At 32.6% G+C, this 6,000-nt stretch overlaps 1 long non-coding RNA gene across 1 annotated transcript in view; it reads right to left on the reverse strand.

The window, feature by feature from the left end:
- Window positions 1-5,750, reverse strand: part of LOC141134137 (uncharacterized) — a 55,275-nt gene extending 49,525 nt beyond the window's left edge. The window contains exon 1 of the long non-coding RNA XR_012243133.1: window positions 5,674-5,750. This is a non-coding gene — a long non-coding RNA (uncharacterized lncRNA). The remainder of the gene's footprint in view (window positions 1-5,673) is intronic.
- Window positions 5,751-6,000: the final 250 nt, after the last annotated feature.

The raw sequence follows: 6,000 nt of genomic DNA on the forward strand, positions 1-6,000 counted from the left end.
CTGATGCAGGTTCCAGCAGAAGCAGACACCGGAATTGGGAGGATGTCCCGCAGGGATGGCTGAGCTGTGGATGCAGGTAACTGGTGCAGGCTGGTAGGTAGGCTGGCAGCCGGATGCGAAGACAGCAGCTGGATGCAAACAGGCAGGCTGGAAGCAGCGTTACAGGGCACAGGCAAGCAAGGTCAGACAGTCCGTATTTGGCAGGAGATCAGGCAGGGTATAAGCAGGAGGGATGATCCAAGGGTAGTCAGACAGGCAGGAGTTCGGCAACGGGTAGCAGAGTAAACAGGGTCAGACAAGCCGGGTCGGATGGGAGACTGGAGAGTGGTCAAGCGTAGCCGGGTCAATAGCAAATAACAAGCAGGCAGATACTGGAACTTTCAGGTGCAGAGCTGCAGATGAACAGCAGCTAACATGAGCACCTGTCACCTTTTTAAAGGCCCCTTGGCGCCAAACGGCGCTAGCACGAACGGGCGCGCGCACGGGCGCGCGCACCCGCGAACGCGCGAACGCGCGTACGGGCATCCGCAGGAGCGCGCCGGCGCCCCCTGGTGGGGATTTTGGCTGAATTCGCTGAGAAACACTCCTTGTGGACCTACTTGCACGCAGATTCACCCGACGACTGCTGACATGCCCCTGACAGAATATATATATATATACATATATAAATAAATTATATAGATCTATATATATATAATTTTTTTTTATTATTCTCTTCTATTGTTTTTTTATGCTTTTCTTTTCTATTATTTTATATTTTATAATAGTCTTTTCAATTCAAATTCAAATTCATTCTATACGAAATTCAAATTTCGGTACATGGCTTCTGAAGTTTGAATTTCGTATAGAATGAATTCGAATTTGAATAGAAAAGATTAGAACAGAAAATAATAGAAAAGAATAGACTAGAAAAACAATAGAACAGAATAGAAGAAAATATAATATATATATTATATTTTCTTCTATTCTGTTCTATTGTTTTTCTAGTCTATTCTTTTCTATTATTTTCTATTCTATTCTAATCTTTTATATTCAAATTTGATTTCGGTCTATATGAAATTCGAATTTTGGAAGATGTGTTATATATATATAATTTTCTATTCTGTTTCATTGTTTTTCTATGCTATTCTTTTCTATTCTATTCTAAACTTTTCTATTCGAATTTAAATTCATTCTATACGAAATTCGAATTTCGGAAGATGGCTTCTGAAAGTGGAATTTCGTATAGAATGAATTCGAATTTGAATAGAAAAGATTAGAATAGAAAATAATAGACTAGACAAACAATAGAACAGAACAGAAAAAAATATAATATATATAATTTATTCTATTCTGTTCTATTGTTTTTCTAGTCTTTTCTCTTCTACTCTATTCTAATCTTTCCTATTCAAATTCGAATTCATTTTATAAGAAATTCAAATTTCGGAAGATGGTTTTATATATATATATATATATATATATATATATATATATATATAAGGAAAAAAAACTTTTAGGAGGGAAGTTTAAGGGAAAAAACTTACATTTAAATGCCCATCATTGCAGCCTTCTCAGTGCAGCCTTGCCCCAGTGCAGCCTTGTCAGTGCAGCCTTCCCCAGTGTCCATTGCAGCCTTATCCCAGTGCAGCCTTGCCCCAGTGCAGCCTTGCAGCTCGCAAAATCCTGTGATCCCCTGCGATCTGAGCTTCAAAATCGCCGACCGCGATTTGAAAATGGTGCCGCCGGAGCCAAAATACACAGAGCCGGTCCTCGGCTCTTCTCGGCGGTTCTCGTTCACTTTCGGCTCCACTCGTAGTCCCGTCCGGGATGGGCGTGACTGTGAGCGGAGCTATCAGAACCTAGCCGAGTACACTCGGCTAGGTTCGGGCGGCGCTCGAGTGAAGCCGAAAGTGGCCGAGAAGAGCCGAGCTCAGGATCGCAATAACACGCACCCGTGATTTTCCCCTGATTTTAAGGGGAAAAAAGTGCTTGTTATACGCCGATAAATACGGTATATATATATATATATATATATATATATATATATATATATATATTTATTTTATTTTAATTTATTTTTTTCTATGCTGGTCTATTGTTTTTCTATTCTTTTCTATTCTTTTCTATTTTATTCTAATCTTTTCTATTTGAATGCGAAATCATTCTATACGAAATTTGAATAATATAAAAGAATAGCATAGAAAAACAACAGAACAGAATAGAAAAAAATATAAAATATTCTATTCTAATCTTTTCTATTCAAATTCATTCTGTACCAAATTCCATTTTTTTTTATTTATTTATATATATATATCTATATATATATCTATATATATATATAGATATATATATATATATATAGATATATATACATATATATATATCTACACATATATATATATATATCTAATATATATATATAGATAGATAGATAGATAGATAGATAGATAGATAGATAGATAGATAGATAGATAGATAGATAGATAGATAGATAGATAGATAGATATATCTATCTATATAGATATATATATATATCTATATAGATAGATATATATATATATATATATATCTATATATATAGATATATATATATATATAAAATATTTCTTTCTATTCTGTTCTACTGTTCTATTGTTTTTCTATTCTATTCTTTTCTATTAGAATTTGATTTCATTCTATTTCTATATAACTATTTTCCGAAATTCTAATTTTGTATAGAATGAATTTGAATTCAAATAGAAAAGATCAGAATATAATAGAAAATAATAGAAAAACAATAGAACAGAATAGAAAAAATAGTATATATATATATATATATATATATATATATATATATATATATATATATATAAAACCATCTTCCAAAATTCGAATTTCGTATAAAATGAATTTGAATAGAAAAGATTAAAATAGAGTAGAAAGAATAGATTAGAAAAACAATAGAACAGAATAGAATAAGATATAATATATATATATATATTATATTTTATTCTGTTCTGTTCTATTGTTTTTCTAGTCTATTCTTTTCTATTCAAATTCAAATTCATTCTATACGAAATTCGAATTTCAGAAGCCATCTTCCGAAATTCGAATTTCATATAGAATGAATTCAAATTCGAATAGAAAAGTTTAGAATAGAATAAAAAAGAATAGCATAGAAAAACAATGAAACAGAATAGAAAAAAATATAATATATATATATATATTATATTTTATCCTCTTCTGTTCTATTGTTTTTCTAGTCTATTCTATTTCTATTATTTTCTATTCTAATCTTTTCTATTCAAATTCGAATTCATTCTATATGAAATTCTAATTTTAGAAGCCATCTTCCGAAATTCGAATTTCGCATAGAATTAATTCAAATTCGAATAGAAAAGTTTAGAATAGAATAGAAAAGAATAGCATAGAAAAACAATGGAACAGAATAGAAAAAAAATATAATATATATATTTAACCATCTTCCAAAATTGGAATTTGGTACAGAATGAATTCGAATTCAAATAGAAAAGATTAGAATACAATATATTATATTTTTTTCTATTCTGTTCTATTGTTTTTCTATGCTATTCTTTTATACTTTCTATTCTATCCTAATCTTTTCTATTGGAATTCGATTTCATTCTATACGAATTTCAAATTTCGCAAAATGGTTATATATAGTTTACTTTTTCAAATTCAGTTATTGTTTTTTTCGAATGCGGTAGAATTTTTTCGAATTTTATAGTTTTTTTCGAATGTGGTAGAAATTTTTCGAATTTGACAGTTTTTTTTCGAATGTGGTAGAATTTTTTCGAATTTGATATTTTTTTCGAATGTAGCAAAATTTTTTTTGAATTTGATAGTTTTTTTCGAATGTGGTAGAATTTTTTCGCATTTGACAGTTTTTTTCGAATGTGGTAGAATTTTTTCGAATTTGATAGTTTTTTCGAATGTGGTAGAATTTTTTCGAATTTGATAGCTTTTTTCGAATGTGTTAGAATTTTTTTGAATTTGATAGTTTTTTTTCGAATACGGTCGAATTTTTTCGAACGCGGTCGAATTTTTTCGAATTCGAATACGAAACGAAACAAATTCCGAAAACGAATGTAATGAATGCAACAAATTTAACTAAACGAATTTAGTTAAATAACGAATCGAACCGAAACGAAACTAAACAAATTTTTTCATCCTGCACATGTCTACCGACTACCCGCTCTGGTTAATGAACCCTGGCTATGTTTTGACTATGTTTGCTCTGTTTGTACCATTTTACCATTTTATTAAAAAGTGTGATTTTTATTGCACTTCTGTCTCAGTCTGATTCATGGTTCCTAAGTCCTAACACCACTCTGGAGAGAGAGCCTGTATGTCCTATGGTTAGTTTGGCAGCATCCACCCAGCCCTGTTCTCTTGATTGACAGCAAGTCCCAGCAGGAGCCTCAAAATATCAGCTGGAATGCAGCATCTGTCCTATGGAAAACAGTGTACACAGCAGGGAATGTACTTCCCCGCTGTGTGTAAGCAAAGCAAATACCCACCTACTTTGTAAAGTGACACACCCCCAATATTAGGAAGGAGGACATTATATAAAGGCTTTGCAGTCACGTGACTGCAATACAAAACTGCAAAAAAAGTAGTAATCAATGCTGCTTTACAAAACGAAATGCGATTATAGTACAGGAACAATATTTATTATTTTAACCTATGACTTATTTACTGTGTGATCACAGATACTTTAGGGAAAGTTGCTAAAGGCATTTGGATTTAAATGTCTTGCAAACTTGCAAAGTTTTTATTTAATTCTTTGGAATTTTTAAAGCTGGCCACACATATTAATTGCACCATTATTCATATCAAAATTACAGTTAAATCCTAAAATCTGGATGCTGAATTTATGCCAACTTCCTGTATGAGTGGGCTTCTTTTAAAGCCATGAAAAAACATATCTGCACAAAAAAAAAAAAATACATGCACAATTTGCCATGTTTTATTTCTTCACAAACCCTGAAAATACAGAAAAATACCTGCATCAATGTTTTTTTCTATTTTTTCCTGACATACACATTAATAGTACAGTGACCCTTTAAGGAGGAGCTGATGTTCAGGGACATGAATGATACTCAAAGGATAATTTTCAACCAAACTATATTTTGAAAATAATTTGACTGCCAATTGTGTGATTTATGGATAACTTCAATTGTTATAAAACGTTTCATACGACAATAGTTTTTCAGAATCAACACACGATCGGAATTTCCAACAACAAAACCGTGGATTTTTTTCCGAAGGATGTTGGCTCAAACTTGTCTTGCAAAGACATGATCACACAAATTTTGTCGGAAATTCCAAACGTGAGAACGCGGTGACGTACAAGACGTACGACGAGCCAAGAAAGAGGAAGTTCAATAGCCAGTGCGGCTCCTTCTGCTTGATTCCGAGCATGCGTGAGCTTTTGTGCGACGGACTTGTGTAGACACGATTGGACTTTCCGACAAGATGTGCAGTTGGCAGAAAATTTGAGAACTTGCTCTAAACTATTTGTGGCTGGAAATTCCAACAGCAAATGTTCGATGAAGCATACACACGGTCGGACAACAAGCTCAAATCGAACATTTCCTGTCGGAAAGTCCAACCGCGTGTACGCGGCATAACTGTACTGACCAGCTGATCTTTTTTAATTAAAAAGTTACATGCAGAATTTTCTTACTGTACCTTTAGTGGTATGTAGTGGTGTTGTTGTAGAGGTTATTGAAGTGGATAAGAATGCAAAATCTGCAAAATAATGTTTTAAATGTAATTAGTCTGGTTAAGGATTTTGAGATTGTTTGGATGGTACATTTTATAAACTTCAACACTGTCTTACACATTTAAACACAATACCGCTAAAAAACTATCAGTACTTGGTAGTTGGAAGTAGTGTATACTATTTACACATATGATCCTCACATCCTTGCCCTCTCAGCTACATAAATGTTATCAATAGACTTTACACACTTACTTTGGTCTCAGAAGTCACTACTCAATCAGTAATTTGATATG

The sequence above is a fragment of the Aquarana catesbeiana genome, linkage group LG01 (assembly GCF_042186555.1).
Source record: "Aquarana catesbeiana isolate 2022-GZ linkage group LG01, ASM4218655v1, whole genome shotgun sequence".
In the NCBI taxonomy this organism is placed as follows: domain Eukaryota; kingdom Metazoa; phylum Chordata; class Amphibia; order Anura; family Ranidae; genus Aquarana; species Aquarana catesbeiana.